At 52.4% G+C, this 17,253-nt stretch overlaps 1 long non-coding RNA gene across 1 annotated transcript; it reads left to right on the forward strand.

Annotated features, from left to right (window-relative positions):
• Positions 1 to 8,185: 8,185 nt before the first annotated feature.
• On the forward strand, positions 8,186 to 16,998 carry LOC124974950 (uncharacterized). Its single transcript, XR_007106835.1, has 4 exons — positions 8,186 to 8,326; positions 9,316 to 9,351; positions 16,432 to 16,489; positions 16,912 to 16,998. It is a non-coding gene; the product is annotated as an uncharacterized LOC124974950 (long non-coding RNA).
• Positions 16,999 to 17,253: the final 255 nt, after the last annotated feature.

Consider the following 17,253-nt stretch of genomic DNA (forward strand, 5'->3'; position numbering starts at 1 on the left):
TGGGGGAAAATTCTGGTGGAGACAGAGGAGGGAACACCTGCCCTATCCTCAGAGAGCTCTTGCCAGGTCTGGTGGACAAATTTCAGGCCAAGCCACAGGATCTGGGTCATAGGAATTCAAAAAGGAAGCAGCTCTGGATGCTGTGGCAATCAGTGATGGAGGCCCTGATGCTGACAGATGGCTTCAGCATTGCTCAGTCAGGGTGGGCTTCCTGGAGGAGGAGAGCGACGGTGCTTACAACTTATGCTCTGGTGCCAGGCACACGGGTAGCGCTCCCATCACATCACTTATTGGGCGTATGGCCAGGACCAACTGACTTGGCCGCAGTGCTCTATGATCTTCTTGTCTGTAAAATGGAAGTAATAACAAATTCTAACCCAGAGGGGCGTGGCAAGGATGCTGACGTTTATAATGGTGTCTGGCACCGTGGGGCATTTTTGTTACTATGTCTATCATGTGACTGAAGGATGGGGATAATATGCAAATGTGGGGAAAGGAGGGGTGGGCGGTCCAGGGGGCTGCCAAGGTGCGGGGCTAAGAGCACCACAGCTGGAGTAAGCTCAGAGGGGGCGCCGCCTCTCTGGGCACAAAGGGGTCCAGCTTGGACCTTCCCCCTTCTGGTGACCTAGGCCCCAGTCTCCAATGCATATACCTTAGGGACCAGAATCTGCTAGCTTTTAACCCCAAGCTCTATAATGACCGACCCCACCCTTTGGGGTGCACAAATGGTAGAATTCTAGGTACAGGCACGAGATTAACAAAACTACCTGCAGCCTGGGTTGGGGTAGGAAGTAGGTGGATGGTCATTTGCAACAGACAGAAGGCCAACTCCCCTGGGAGGTGAAGGTGGCTCTATGGGAATGAGTCCTCCAACAGACCCTCAAGGGACAGCATGGGTCCCTCAATAGGTCTGGGCCTCTATTTCCTTATCTGTACAATGGGAAGGGATAGTTGGATCAGATGGCCAGAAAGGCCCAGATGTCGGTGGCTGTCTCTGAGCTGGCAGTCCAGGACAGAAGCCAGAGGGTGTGATGTGGGGAGGAGCCTCCCAGAGGCCTAGGTGAGCAGGGTTTGGGATAGGGCAGACCCTGTCCCTCCCCTCTGGCTCCTGAAGAAGGTAACAGCTCCTTTACTCCCCAGATGAGGCTGAGGCTGACTGAGGAGAAGGCTCCAGAGCCAGGCTGTCAGTAAGTGCCCTCTGCCACCTTTGTGTGGCTAATTTGCATAATATTTGCACAAATCTGCATAATTTAGGAAGCAGTCAGAGCTCCTCTTGGGCAGTCCAATTCTCTGTGATTTTATGAGCTTTGAAGTAGCCCTTTCTTCTCCTGCCCACTACCCCCCTGCTTCCCTTTTCTGTGTGTCTGGCCTGTCAGATCCTGTTGCCGCTGCCCACCTTCCTGGGGCTGGAGGATGGGCCTAGATGGATGTTTTGGATCCCTGGAGAAAGCCTCGCTGCAGCTGTTGAGCAGAGTTGCCCATGAACCTGACGCTGGTCCCAGCCCAACCCTCTGAAAGGTCTTTACAAAGGAGGTGTGGGGTTCTGAGAAAGTTCCACGCCAAGTTCACCAAGAGTGGGTCAGGTCCGGGTGACTAAATCCTCTTTCTTGACAGAGCACAAGGAGGCGAGGTATGTCTGGGTTGCTAGGTGGCTTTGCCCTTGATGTTGTGAGGTTGAGAAGATGCCCCAAGGCTCCAGAAGACCGGGCACAGACTATGACTGACTGCAGCTGTCCCCAGGGGAGCTGGCTCATGGAGGACTCTGTTCGTGCAGGACTGTGTCCCTGCCCTCTCAACGTTTTTATTATTCTTGGATTAGTCAGGACTCTCAGGTCTGAGTGACACCGACTGAACTTCAAATGGCTTAAGCAAAAGAGGAAAAGAGGCTGCGGTGGAGCTCAGTAGAGTATGTGCTGAGCATGCGCGAGGCCCTGGGCTTGACCCCTGCAACGTCCAAAGCAAAAGGTAGAAAGAGAGAGAGGGTACTGTCCAATGTCACTGAGCTATGTGGACTTCAGGTGCAACTGGATCTAGAGGCTCAAGGGCTATCACAAGGACACTGTCTCTTTGTTCTGCTTTCCTCAGTGGTGGCTTGCCTTCTCGCATGGTGCCTGGAAGCTCCAGTGTTATATCCTACTTGTTCCAAGTCCAGAAGAACCAGAGCTTGTGAAGTCTCAGCTTAAAGACCAGAAGGTGGTCTTGTGGGTTCAGCTTGGTTCATGCACCAAAGAAGCACGTGGCCCTCTTGTTGACCAGGCCCCGGTCACATGTCCACCCCTGGGGCAAGGACAGAGTCAGCCCAGTACCAGAACTGAGAAGGTGGAGATGTCTTGGGGGAAACTGAGAAACCTCAGAGGACAGGGCAGGGGGAGGAGGCCTCCAGCATAGGGGGCTTCCTTCTGATCCTGGAGTGAAGGCAGAGCTTGGGCAGGATTGGAACCCAGCCCATGGGAACCTGGGCACTACGTGGGGTGTGATGTCATGACCCCCATGACTGCAGAGCCCTGAGTCACCTGACCTCTGAGAAACAAGATGATGGGCACCTTGGAGCAGAAAGACCGTGGGCGCCTCGGGGCTCTGTCTCTGAACTCTGAGAGAAGGGAGGCAGGAAGGACGCTGAGTTTCTTTCCTCTGAATGCTGAGCACGGTCTGGCCCTTTAAAGCCAGGGAAGCTGAGATAAAGGGAGTAATTGCAGATTAAAAAAAAAAAAAAGCCCCCATTTTAACACAATCCCTCACCAACTGTCCAGCCCGGCAGCCAGCGCACCCAGGCCAGAACTGCTGAGTCTGCCCTCCGCCTCTGCCCAGGACAGCTCAGCACTTTCCCTGCTCACTCAGGTCCTTGTCTGTCCAGTGCAGCAGAGGCTGAGGCTGGCCAGCAGCTCCTGCCCTGCCCACGCTGCTGCTGCCCACCTGGCACAGACCCTGCCGGTTCTGTCTGGGGGCTGGCAGTCCTCTGTGGGGACTCTGTCCCAGCAAAGGGCCACCAGGCATGGGCCTAAGGGCTTTATCATCAATTCCCAATGATGCCACAAGAAAGGTAGGTTTCTCGTTGTCTGCTGCCTGCATGGTAGTTTACAAACCAGACAGCCTAAGCAACTTGTTCAAGGTGGTGCTACTAGCAAATGGCAGAGGAATTGGAACCCCACACACCCTGGAATCTTTACTGTATTTCATTCCTTCTCTCTGTGCTTCAGTTCCACCATCTGTACAATGGGCAGAATATTAAATGGGTTCCCTGCGCCAGAAGTATGGGAGGAACAAACAGGATTGTAGAAGCCAGGCCTTGAGCTAGTGCCCTCTAAGTTCTTGTCCTCACTGCCAGAAGCAGGGGAAACCAGGCCGGACATCACCATCACGGTGGAGGAGATTAGCTGCAAGGGGAGAAAGGAAGGAGGGAGGTGGATCAGAGGTAGGGGAGTCAGAAGAAAGGGGGCACACATAGTTCAGAGCAGGGACCATCTGGACCGGGAAAGGGGAGGACTACCTCACCTCCTGCCCCCACTAGCAGCTCCTTGACCACTCACCATGGTCCCCTGCAGGGCTGGTTTTACAGAGCGGGAAACGGGTTCAGAGAAGCAAAGCATGCTGGTCCTACCAGTTTGGGGTCGCTGGTCTGGAGTTCACACAGGGCAGAGCTGGGCTCTCTTCCTGCCCGCTGCCTATTCCCTATGCTTGGGGTACACAGGTAGACCCCAGTTTTGCACTTTATCCTACTGTTTTCCCAGAGCTCGGGCATCCCTCCCTCCCAGGCTCTCAGGGAAGAATGGAAGGCCACATAGGATCACCCGGCCTGACATGGACTAGCATTCTCTCCCACAGCCTTCCCCCAAGGAAAGAGCCAAGCCCAGATTCAGGAACTTTCTACCAGCCACAACTGTCTTAAAAATGAAAAACTGCTTTAATGGTGGCATTTCTGTCAGATCAGTGACCAGAGGTGTGTCTGTGAGTGTGTGGGGATGAACCCCCACCGGCTGATGGTTCCCCTCTCCGTATGCCTCTTCCTGCCCCAGGTTCTCCCTGGTTGTAGGTTAGACATGGGTCCAACCCTCACAGAAACAGCCTTGTGGGTGACCAGGGCCAATGCCCAGAGCAAGAGGCGGGGGAGAGAGCACAGGCCCCAGTCTGGAACAGGGAGTTGGCCTCCCCAGTCTGTCACACAGCTGGCACCACAGGAGGCTCATTTGTGAGCTGGCTCAAGCAGCCACTTAGGTCTCCCTGGGAAGCCACTAATCCCATGTCGCACCAGTCTCCTAGGGGGCAGCTTCCGGAGGATCTGACCGCCCCCTCTCAAGAGATATTTGGGACGCTTCCGGGCTTCACTCCGCAGTTTCTGGACTCAGGTCCTGGGCTGGTGTGTGAATTTGCTTCCAAGTCCTCAGTTCTGTAAATGCCAGCTTGCAGGGCCCACTGATGGTTACCCAGCAACGCAGCAAATATTTGGGCCAGCCAGGCTGGTCTGTGCCCCCATTCCTTGAATTAGTGAGACCCTAGAAGGCATGCAACCCCATGGGTTTTGCCTATTTTTAAAGATTTCTGGGCACTTCATAAAAATAACTCCCCTTGGCAAAATCCTTTCTACTGGCTTCTTGTCCAGGGCTTTCTATTGGGGAACTCAGATAAGGCAGAGAGAGGCTGGCAGAGCTGGGGGGTTGTGGGGGTAGGGTGAAAAGGTGACACAGACCAGTCAAGAGGAAGCCAGGGCTTCAGGGTAAGAAGGCCCAAACGTCAACCTGCTCCACTGCCTCTGGCAGATGTGTCCGAGTGGAGCCCCAAATGCTCAGATGTACATGCCCAAGCCCCACCTGACTTCTCCCCTCCCTTCAGATCTTCTGTCCCCATCTCAGTCCCCAGATGGGACGGCCGATAGCTTCCCCCTGGTCACCCCAGCTCGAACCTGGCTCCTCCCTCTGGCTCAGGCAGTAGTCTCTGTTCCAGAGGCTCCCGCGCTGCACTCCTATCCTGCTCCACTCCTGAACCCCATCTCTGTTGGGATGCCTCAGTGGGTCTCTCTCTTGGTCTTTCCAATTCAACCTACACTTTGGAACCACAGCGCCTACTCTGAAATGGTTATGGGATCCCCTCTAAGTTCCTGCAGGCTTCCAGACCCCCTGCAAGCAGGGGCCATGCCCTGCTCAGCTCCCCAGGCCCCCTGCCCCCAGCCCCTACCAATCCGGGTGCTCTGCGCATTTGTGGTTGTCTAATCCACGCGCCCCAGGCCTCTGGAGCCTTGTCAGGTTGTTCTCTGGTGGCCACCCCTCTCTCCATTCCCTACCTCCCCACCCTCCCAGGACAGCCAGGGGGCTGGTAAGGAAGGGCAGGAGGCCTGGACAGGAGGGGCAACTCGGCCATGCCGTCTTGTGGCCTGGGCCTCCTCAGGCCTCACCCCATTTCTCACCTGCTGCAGTAACAGCTGCCTCTGGGGAATCTGTAAATAACTCTGGTGGATCCATCTAGTCTTGCGGGGAGCAAGTACCTGGCTCAGTGGGGCAGAGAAGGGGACATGCTCCTACTCAAGCTTCTGATGGGGAGAAGGACAACTCTACAGTGGCTCCTGTTACACTTGGAGGAAAGGCCAAGTCTTCACAGTGGCTTACATAGTCTTATTGATTTGGTTGCATCCGTCTCTGACCTCGAGTTTTACCCTCCTGCCCTGCGTCCCTACTCCACTCACACTGCACCCTCCACCCTGGCTTCTTTGATGTTCTTCCTACATGGCAAACATGTCCACCCAGGACCTTTGCTGTTCCCTGACCTCAGATTTTCTGGGCTCAGGATCTACAGGACTCACAGCCTCACCTCTCCCCACCTTTTTTTCTTGATACCAGTGATTGAACCCAGAGGCACTCAACCACTGAACCACATCTCCAGCCCTTTTAATGTTTTATTTAGAGACAGGGTCTCACTGAGTCGCTTAGGGCCTTGCTAGTTGCTGAGGCTGGCTTTGAACTTGCGATCCTCCTGCCTCGGCCTCCCGAGCTGCTGGGATTACAGGCGTGCTCCATCATGCACGGCATGCCTCGCCCCTTTGCATCTATATTCAAGGGCCACCTCAGTGAGGCCTCCCCTGCCCACTTGTCTATCTCAATTTCACCGCAACTCCCCCAGTTACCATCTGAAGCACGACTTGTCTTACTTTCTTGTTTCCTTTGGAGCTGGCATCCCTCCAGAAGGCAAGCCTCTCTAGGTCAAGTGCTTTTCACTGCTGGATCCCCAAAGCCCCGCTGAGAGTAGGTAGAAGGAACGGGAGCTTGTAGGATCAACGAACGAATGAACGAGTGACAATAGAAACCACAAAAATAGCAGCTACCATGGACAGGCACGCACTCGTGCCAGGTCCTTTAAAGGCATGTATTATTTCCTGAAGTCCTCCCAACACTCCCATGCCTCATCTGTTAAGATAACTGAGGCCGAAGAGGTTAGATGACTTTCCCAAGGTCACTCAGTCAGTGTGTGACTGAGCCAGGCTAGGTGAACTGCAAGTCGCTGACCAGAGTATGGTCACAATGGCAGGAGGAGGCTCTGCCTATGCCTGTTGCCATCTGGAGGCTCACTTGGCTGTGGCCCTGGGACACCAGTGCACCTGCAGACTGGCATTTCCAGCTCAGCACTGGACCAGAGCCCTGGGATGCCTGGCGGATATACAAGTGTCTGTCCATCCTCTGTCCCTGCAGCCTGTGGTCTACTCCTGTCCTCTGTCCCCAGCAAGGCCCTTTAGTGGACCAGGGCCATCTGACGTTATCTTACATCAGCGTCCCCACTTGCAGCCCCCGAGAGCTGGGCTTAAGTGGCACAACTTTCACCCCCGCCCCCGCTCAGCCTGCCCCACCCCCATCACGTCAGCAGGGAGGGAATTATTTTCTGACTCCAATTCTTTCTGAATCTACCTGTCGCTTCTGCTTCTCCTAGTAGCTCCCCAACCCTTCGTTTCACACTATCTTCTGCCATCACCTCCTCTAGCAGGGCCCTTGGGGAATGTTGTATATGAAATTATTTTGCAAAATCCAATAAAAATTTTAATCAGGTCAAATCACAGGAAAAGGAAATGATGGATCTTCCCTGATGCAGAAAAAATGTGGAAAAGAAAAAAACCCACCCATCCACACATCCACGTGCTCGTGGACACCCACGCCCGTGTGTGCATTCACTCTTCTCATACACTTCGGCGCCCTACGCTTGCACGCGCACGCATGCCTGTTCACGGGGTTTGCATGCATCATTGGGCAAATCCCTGCCACACTCTGGGCTTCAGTTTGGCCATCTGTACGATGGGCCTTGATGGCTGACCTCAAATCCCTATGAGTTGGGAGACTCCGCAGTCTGGAGCCTGCTGGTAGCTCACCTGTAGAGGGGCTGCTGTGCCCTACTGCTGAGAGAGGTCATCTCAGGGAACAGGGAATTGGGCCTAAAGCCCCAGGCACCCTCTCCAGGTCCACCCTAGCATTTGTGGGTTCTGGGCAATGGTGCAAACAGAGGCTCCCTACAACAGGCCAACGAACTGCTTAACAGACATGTTGTAAGGGCTGGGGACGAGCTGGGTGGCAGAGTGCTCGCCTAGCGGGTACAGGGTCCAGGGGCTCAGTCACTTCCGGGGAGTTTGGCTGGGGATGAGGCAAAGCTTCTCATTATAACCCAAGGAAGCTGCCGAGAGGAAAAGATGCGAATTGTGGGACACTTTCGTGCTTCCTGTGATTCCTGGAGCGCTGGTGCCACTCCCCTAGGCAAGTTCTGGCAAGGGCTTTTCTACCAGAAGGACGCCTCCCAGCTCTGTGACAAGGTGGCCTTGGGGTCTGCCAGAGTCATCCTTCAAGTGGTGGGAACTCTGGGGAAGTGGCTGCAGGTGTGCAGGATCTGGAAGATAGACTGAGGGCATGAAGAGGGGCTCCCCGAGGTCCTGGGGGTCCCTGGGCGGGGATGTCTGTGGAGGCGTGAGGCCTGTCACCTCCAGGGACAGCTCTGCATTGAATTTGTAATTTATTTCTAACTGGAGACACAAGTCCTCACTGGGCCTGTCCTTCTGTTAACTCTGGGCAAGGATCTGGTCACTGTGTATTTCACCAGGGGCCTGAATGAAATCACATTTTGTAAAAAGCACAAGTTTCAAAGTCTGTCTTCAAATCCCGCCTCCACTATTGATTGGCTTGTGACCTCAGCTTCTATTTTCTCACCTGTAACATGGGATACTAGCAGCAAAACTGCTTCCCTCTGCTGACAAAGGGCTAAGGGACACTTGTCTATCCCACAAAGACCTTGCAGACACTGAGGACACGACAGTGAACAAAGCAGACAAAGTTCTTGGCCCTCAACAAAGTGAAGCATCACACAGGTAAGTGAACTATACCAATGTCGGATAGATGTTGATAAACACTGAGGACATAAGTGAACTGAGGAGGAGACCAGGAAGTCCCGGTGGAGGTGGGGAAGGTGGCCAGGAAGTGCTGCAACGGAGTGAGGGGGACATTAGAACAAAGACCTGAAGGAGGGGAGGGAGGAAGTCATGAGGACCCTGGGGAGAAGGTAACTGGGCAGAGGAGTCAGCAAGTGCCAGGCCCTTGGTGGGGTCAGGGCCCTGGAGGGGGCTGGGAGATGGAGAGAGAAGGTAGAGAAGCAGTGGGGTCCCAGGTCACAGAAGGACTTACTCCAAGTGAGTGGGAGCCACTTGCACTCCGAGGTGAGGCGTGACAGGATCTGGCTCGTTTTAATAGATCATTCTGGCTGCTGTGGGGACCAAATACAGGGGCCGAAGCAGGGAAATCATCGGGGGCTTTGCAATAGCCACTGTGAGAGATGATGGTGGTTTTTTTGGATGAGTGAAGGCAGAACAGGTGATGAATGATGGGCAGCAGGGGAGGTGATTTTTTTTTAAATTCTTTTTTTGGTACCAGGGATTGAACACAGGAGTGCTTAACCACTGAGCCACATCCCCAGTCCTTTTTTAAAAAATGTTTTGAGACAGGGTCTTACTACGTTGCTTAGGGCCTAAGTTGCTCAGACTGGCTTTGAACTTTCGATCCTCCTCCTTCTTCCTTCCTTTTCTTTTTTCTTTCTTTCTTTCTTTTTTTTTTTTTTATAAAATATGTGACTGGCAATATAAGTTGTTGACTTAAAAAAAAAAAAAGTCTCGCATTGGTGCTGTTGTGACTTCAACTCCTCTAACCCTCCCAGAGCTCCTCCCCTGGACTGAAACAACAGCTTTCAAACTCAAGGATTCCTGGCTCCTCTGCCAAGTTGATGTTTTGGAACTTGGTTTTGTTTCTAATCATTGACCCACATTTGGTTTTATATTTACTTTCTTCTTCTCATCCTTTTTTCTAGTCCAGGGGATTGAACCCAGGGCCTCCGGCATGCTAGGTAAGCACTCTACCACTGAGCTATACTCCCATCCTATATCTGCCTTGTATTTACAAAAATTTTCTCAAGGTACTGACAGAAAGATGTCTTTTATTGATTTTAAAATGTTCTTCATAGCTGGGTGTAGTGGCACACGCCTATAATTCTAGTGACTCAGGAGGCTGAGAAAGGAGGATCACAAGTTCAAAGCCAGCCTCAGCAACTTAGCAAGACCCTGAGCACCTTAGCAAGACCCTGTCTCAAAGTTTAAAATAACATGGGCTGGGGATGTGGCGCATCCCTGGGTTCAATCTCCAGTACAAAAAAATTTTTTTCTACCTAGATTAATTGATTTAAAGAATAATACAGATAGTTGTGATGGTTTGGCAAAAATCACGAGGTGGACCCTGAATGACCAAGGGGTTGGGGATTTTTGAGCTAAATCATAGAGCTTCCCATCCCCCATGGCCCCCAGATACTGGCATGCAAAGGCCCTGTGGCTCTCAGTGATACTTTGTACTTCCCAGTGCCTCCCAGACCTCTGCTGGCTAATGAATCCCCAAAATCACCTCCAATGACCAACCTGCTCTGTTAACCACCTTCCCCTCCTGTTGGCCTTGCTAAGGGAAGATAGTGGCAGCCAAAACATGGGATAAGACCTGGGAGATGAAGTCCCAGGAGCACAGGGCTGGCTCAGGAAGCAGGGCTCAACCCTCCTGCTGCAACTTTGTAACTGGGGGAAGAGCCTTTGCCACCTCCTCCAGAGGGGAGTCCTGATCGGGGGAGGAGGCTGGGGACTACTAATCACCATGACTGTCACGCCGGGAGCCAGCCTCCCCTGCTCGGTGCCCCTTGGGAGTTGGACGGTTGTCACATTTCCTTAGCCCTCTCTTCATCTCCACTGGCCCTTTCTCCAGTGCAGCTGATAGATCGTCCTCAGAGGTTGGTGACTGGAAGGGAAGGAGGCCAGGAGGGGAGCAGCCTTCAGGGACATCCCCAGGAGGAGTTGTTTTGGCCCCAGAGCAGCTAGCTGTCTTATGGCTCCAATCACGAAGGATGGCTCTGGCCAGCCACACTCCCAGCCAGGTCATTTTGCACTGGGTCATTGTCACAGTGCCGACCTACTGCCCACCTGTGTATTCTAGGCCCTTTGTTCCTTTCTGGCACTCAAATACTTATGCTTGCTTAGGATCCCTGCGGATTTGGGTTCAGAGAGAGGAACTGAGCAATTCTGTGCTCCAGATTCTGGATGCTTCCATGAATATCACCCTTTCTGAAAGACTGTCCCAGGACTCCATGACTGTTTTGGCATCTCTGAAATTGTGGCCAGAGAAGATCAAAGTGGCTTCTGCTGCCTGCCCACCCTTGCTGTCCTGGCTGTTTCCCCTGGACCCAGCCTCCAGCCTCCCTCATGGGCAAGGTCCCAGTGTGGTGTTTGGACTCTGGTCCTGATTTCCCTGACCGGTCCATCCTACTTGAGATGTCCTCATCCCCAGAGGACCAGGAGGAAAGAGGAAGTGCAGTTTCTCCACATGCCTTGCTCAGCACTAAGGCCTCCCTGCCTCCTCTCGGTGCCTCCCGTCTGGCTCTTCTTGAGCTGTGGAAGTTCCCTCCAGGCCTCCCCTTCCAGCCAGGACCCTTTCTGGCCCCGAATCTGCCATCAGCTCACTACATCAATTGGGTGGGTGGGAGGGACGGACTAGGCCTTGGATGGCTGTGTCAGCTTGGTTCCCGGGCTGGCTGGCCCGGCCTCTCCGTTGGTCCCACTCTTTGTCTAGGCTCTCCTCTGGCCTCAGCAGCCCCACCTCCCGGACCCTCCCCAGTGCATCGCCGGCTCTTAGGGCCTGGGCCACCCCCGCTGGTTATTGAATCCCAGATGACTGCCTGGAATGCTTGTTATCCAGATTTTGTCAGATACCTAAGTGGGGGGCACTGTCCCTTCGTGGCCCCAGAATGTGACCTAGGTGGCAGAGTCATCAGAGACCATGGCGAGTCAAAAGCTGCTCTGTCTGCTGGGTCTCACCACCCTTGCTCTTGAACAGCTGAGCACTTACTGAAAGGTGTCCCTGCTCTTGAACCCTCTTCCTCGGGGACAGCTGGGGACAGTCTGTAAATCTTCTGGGGTGTTCTGGGGCAGCCCCTCCTGGGTATCAGAGATGGCAAGGAGACTTTCCAGGAACCTTCCTGCCATAGGAATTAGGGTGTGTGGAGGATCTAAGATCAAAGGCCAGAAGGCTAGGTGGTGGGGTGGTGGCGTTGGGAGGGGACAGCACAGGAAGCCTGGGATGAAGGAAGTGTGGGAGCTGGAGGCCAAGCAGTAAGTAGCTGTGTCTTTCCAGAATACCCTAGGTCACCAGAACCCAGGGCTTAGATACTCACAAAACGTGGTCAAGGCCAGGCAAAGGAAATGGGACTTGGGGCCTGAGGTAGATGTGCTTGGCAAGTCCAAGGCCCTGGGTTTGATTCCCAGCATCAAAAAAGAAAAAGGGAATCTTCCAAGAGCACCCTCTCTGGCTGGAAAATGTGGGATGGCCCTGGGCCAGAGCAGTCACTTCAGACAAAGTGGACAGTGGGAAAAAGGAAGGCGAGGGCAGCCCTCTGTGCCGTCAGGGTAGGAGTTCTTCAAACACGCTCTCAGACACTTTGGCTCCAGGTAGCTTTGCAACACCAAACTGGAAGAAGAATCCAAGATGCAAGGATAATCTTCTTCTCCTTCTTCTTTTTTGGTACCAGGGGTGCTTAACCATTGAGCCACATCCCCAGTTTTGAGACAGGGCCTCACTAAATCGCTGAGACTGGCTTTGAACTTGTGATCCTCCTGCCTCAGCCTCCAGAGCCGCTGGGATTACAGGCGTGTGCCACTGTGCCTGGCCTGTGAGGTTAATTCTAAAAAGAGTGAGAGACTCCAAGAGTCCCAGTGAGAAGCTTCCCAGCTCTTGAGGCCCCAATGCCCTTCCCTTGCTGTAATGTGCTTGGCAGGGGCCAATCTTCCCTGGGCACGGGGAGTTGCCTTAAGACGTTTATAGTTGGTTTGAGCTTCTCACATCTCTGAAGGTGAAGCACTGATTTATTTGGAAAGTACAGCTTCTGCTTTCTGAAGAGACAGCACCATTTTCCTTCTTCACTGCTCTGGACCAGGCCTGTTGGAGAACTGGGTGCAGGCCCAGTCTTGTGGAGGGAGAGTATGGCCCAGCATGCTTACTAGATCACTCTGTTCAGAGTGGCTCTCCCTGCCGGCGAAGGGGGCCAGCGCAGGAGGCGTGAGATGGGGCTGGACTGAGGGAGACACCCAATCTCTGCTTGCCTGGGTCCAAGGGCTCGCCCATCCTTTGGGGAGACAGGGCTCCCCCTGGGCTTGGCTCTCTCTTCTTCTCCCAAAAGACCCCCAGGTCTCAAAATGGCAGCTGCTGGGTGGAGGAGAGATGAGCGGGCAGGGGAGGGGTGGGGTGGGAGTCTATGCTCCCCTGCCTAAGTTCCCCAAGGCTGTCTCCCCGCCCTCCATCTAGAAACCCGCAAAGGTGGGAACACCTGTCACTTTACATTTCTCCCTAAGGTTCTTCTCCCCTATGTCGCCTGCTTGAGTGAGTTCAGATTGTGGCCCCAGAGCAGGCATCCCAGCCCCTTTCTCAGAGTTCCAACATGACACAGGGTGTGGCTGTCCTTGGCTGCACTGTCCAATGTAGCAGCCCCATGTGGTCACTGAGAACTCAAAATTTGGCTGGCCTGGATTGAGCTGTACTGAGAATGTAAAATGTACCTTGGATCTCGGGGACCCAGCACGATCCAAGAATGTAAGACATTCCATGAATAATTCTTAATATTGACGACACATTGAAATGATCGTATTTTGGATGACTTGGCCTAAGTAAAATTTATGTTTAAATTTTTTAAATTCTTTTTAAAATGAGGTTACTACAAAGTGTAAACTCCATGTGCCTTGCAAGCTTGGCTCACGTCAGAGGTCGTTGTACTGACCGGTGTTGGTCTGAGGCAGGGCTCTAGACTTCTCTGAACACAGAGAGCTTGGGACCCTTGGGGCTGAGAGTGAAGCCCAGAAAGTGTCCACCTCTTTCCTGAGAGCAAGTTCTGGGGTTGTGGAAGGCCATGTGGCAGGGGTAGGATCGGCCCAAGGACAGGGGAGAGGCTTCGCCGGCTGCTGGTGGTGGGGCATCAGAGAGACGGTGCCCTCCAAGGCAGCCCTGAGCAGTGAGGTCCCAACATGTGGGGGTGGGGTCCTTAGTGCTCAAGGACTCTGGAGCAAGCTCTGCCTGCTGCACCAACAAAACACCGGAACCCCAGGAGAGGTCCGGGCTTCAGTTTCCTCATCTTAAAATGGAGTAAATTATAACTTCATGGAGTAGTTGTGAGAATTAAATGGGTTAATGCGTGTGAAGGAGTCCAAATACTGTATGGCACCCAGGAAGTTGTTGGCACACACACAAACCAGCATTGTCAGTGCCTTTGTCTGGGTCACTCAGAGGAGGGAGGGGACAGGATGGGACAGGCAGGCTTGAGTCCCAGTCCTGCCATGGCTCTACTCCCCTCAGAGTTCCTCCATCTGGTCACAGAGGGTCACCAGGAACCCACTGACCCAGGGGAGGGATAGGGGTCCAGTGAGATTATCCCTTCCTCCTGAGGTGCCTGTCATTACCCCTAGAAAGCTGTGTGGAAGACTGGAGTCCAGGCCAGGGAAGGTGACCCTGAGGCCCTGTGGGGTGGGGGTGGGCCAGGCTGGTGAGGGGCTAATAGCTGGAGGACCCAGGAGCCCGTGCTCTGCCAGACCCTCGGAAAGCCTGGTCTTAGCACTGTTGGAAATTCTTAAGCTGGGATTTCAGTTTAATTACATATTGATTAAATGGAACAAAGGCGCGGGGGCTCCCGGGAGCAGGCTCTGTGAGCGCCTGATGGAATTTCAATCCTGCTCTTTCCCTGCCTCCCACTCTCTCACAGCCTGGAGCTTCCCCTGCTGAGGAGGCCTGGCTCCACGTGGCACCTCTAGCCCTGCCTTGAACAGGGGACAGCAGGTGATCTGGGCCACAAAGCGCTGGGTTTTCTTCCCTGCCTCAGCCCTCAGCACTCTAACCCATCTACTATCCCAAACGCCAGTCGGATCCGTGATAGAGCCAAGGTCATGTCCAAGGTTAAAGGCAGATCTGGGCCTTGAACCTGAGTCTTTGACAGGATCCATTCCTGTGTGGGGCATGACTCTCTGGAAGGTAGGGGGTGGCATGGGGACCTTACTCTGTCCAGTCTCTCCAGGACTCCATATTGAGAAGTACCCAAAGACATTCCTATTCAGCAAGTGTTTACTGAGCACCTACTGTGCACAGTTCTGCTCTCTAGGCACTGAGGAGTGACTCTGCTGTGGTCTAGGACCTTCTTCATGGAACCCTCAGCCTTGTCTGGGGAACCACGCCTTGTCTTCCTGAGGAGATGCCAACTGGTCTAAGTTTAGAGAAAGAGAAGGTAGCCAAGCTGAGACAGGGGTGGAGGCAGAGAAGGGGAGACAAGCCAAGGAGGGGAACCAGCATGCTGAAGACTCAGAGACAAGGGGCACTTTGGTGGACCTGAGGAGGCCAGATCAAGGAATGAGGCAGGTGTGGCAGGGGTCCAGCTGAAGGCAGGACCCCTCACAAGTCGCCTGTGGCATCACAGGCTCCTCCTGTTTTCTCCCAGCAATGCAATTTGGACAGTTGGCTGCAGATCAAGGAACCAGGTTGCTAACTGGTAGTTTTATTCCCTAACTGGCGACTGGTTCAAGAAAGGGCTGAAATGGTCCAGTTTGAACCAATGAAAGGGTGAGATGAAGAAGGACATCTTTGAACTGCTACTGCTCTGAGGCCTATTTCTGGAATTCATGTTTTATGAGCCATTTCATTTAATTTCTTTCTCTCTTTTTTTAAGGCCAATATTTTGTAATTGGTGCATTATAATTATACAAGACAGTGGGATTCATTGTGCCATTTTCGTACGTGCACGTAACATAGTTTGCTTGCCTACTCCCTTCCTTCCCCGCTCCTCCCATGTACTTGTTCTACTCTACTGATCTTCCTTATATTATTATTATTTTAATTAGTGCATTATCATTATGTATATAAGCAGGATGCATTGCAGTATATTTGTACACAGATATAGCATAATTTGGTAGATTTTGTTCCCCAATACTCTCCCATGCTAGTTAATTTCTTTGTGGAATATACTACTATTAGTTGGATATTTTGTTACTTCCAGCCCAAAGCAGCCTGACTGATGGATCCACTTTGACCACAGTGAGGACCTTGGTCTTTACCTTAAGAGCAGTGGGGAGTCACGGAAGAATTTTAACATGAAAACATTTTCTTCCTAAAACTATCACTCCAACAATATGAATGTACTTGACACCACTGAACTATACACTTAAAAATGGTTAGTAAATTTTATGTTACCTTATCACAGTACAAAAAATGGAGCCAGGCACGGTGGTGCACGCCTGTAATCCCAGCGGCTCAGGAGGCTGAGGCAGGAGGATTATGAGTTCAAAGCCAGCCTCAGCAATTTAGTGAGGCCCTGAGAACACAGTGAGACCCTGTCTCCAAATAAAATACAAAAAAAGGGCTGGAGATGTGGCTCAGCAGTTAAGTGCCCCTAGTACCAAAAAAAAAAAAAAAAAAAAAAAAGGAGACAAACACGTTACTTTGAGTGCAAAGTCAAGGAGAAGGAAGGGTAAAATGAGACCCCAGCGGGGAGGAACAGTCTATCTGGGGAGACAGTGAGCTCTCCGTCAGGGAAAGGACTAAGGAGCACTTCCTGTCATCAGTCAAGGGGCTGGGAAGGGATCTCATGCCACAGGCAGGGGTTGGGCATGATGGCACCTCTCAATTCTTGCCCACTACATGTTTGCAGACTGCTTCCCTGCCTCCTTCCTGAGAGTTAGATGATCCTCGACCTCAGTGGAATCCCCAGACCTCAGAGTGACCCAGGAATCAAAGGGACTCCCTCTCCCTTCCCTGCCATTTTCCTCCATGACTCTGATCACCTTCAAATATTGGTGTAGTTTACTTATTTATCTTGTTCATTGTCTGTTTTTTCCACTCGGACTATGCTGTTCAATACGGTGGCCAGGAGTCATGGGTAGCTGTTTGATCACAAGAAATGTGCCCTGTCTGAAGAGCCATGTGCCGTAAGTATAAAAGACACGGTGGATTTTAAAAACTGTGCAAAAAGAATGTAAAAGAATTCATTAATCTGAAAATACTGATTACGTGTTAAAAAGATAATATTATGGATATATTGGCTTAGATGAGCTGTCTTATTAAAATCAGTGTCATATTACCTTTACTTTTTTAATGTGGGTAGTAGAAATTTAAATCTCACTATGTGGCTTCCACTCTTTTTTGACTGGAGAGCATTGCCAGACCAGAGGTTGGCAAACTACAGCCTGTGGGCCAAACCCGGCCAGCCACCTGTTTCTGGATAGGCCATGAACTAAGAATAGTTATTACATTCTTAAAGGATCACAAGAAAACAAACAAAGATAAATATGCAACAGAGGCCATATGTAGCCCACAAAGCCTGAAATATTTACTCTCTGACCTTTTACAGAAAACATTTGCTGCATTTACTGCTGCGCTGGGCTGTAAAATCGACCAAGGCAGGAACTTTCATTGGTTTTGTTTGTCACTGTGTCCCCAGTGCCACTGCTGGGCACACAGTAGGTGTTTAATAAATAATGAATGAATGCGTTGCCAGACCTTACCTGGCTGCCTTTTGTTTCTGTCCTGAAAAACTGCCTCCCGGCTGCCCTGGCTGCTCCCGAGGGTAGAGGAACGCCTGCGCCAGGTCTCCCACTCCAGGCCAGGTGCGGGGCTGCACCCAGGGCTGGGGCCGGGCAGGAACAACACACGCAGGGCAGCGCGCCTCCTCCCGCGCTTTTAGAGGCTAAAG

This window comes from Sciurus carolinensis, chromosome 2 (genome assembly GCF_902686445.1).
Source record: "Sciurus carolinensis chromosome 2, mSciCar1.2, whole genome shotgun sequence".
Lineage (NCBI taxonomy): Eukaryota > Metazoa > Chordata > Mammalia > Rodentia > Sciuridae > Sciurus > Sciurus carolinensis.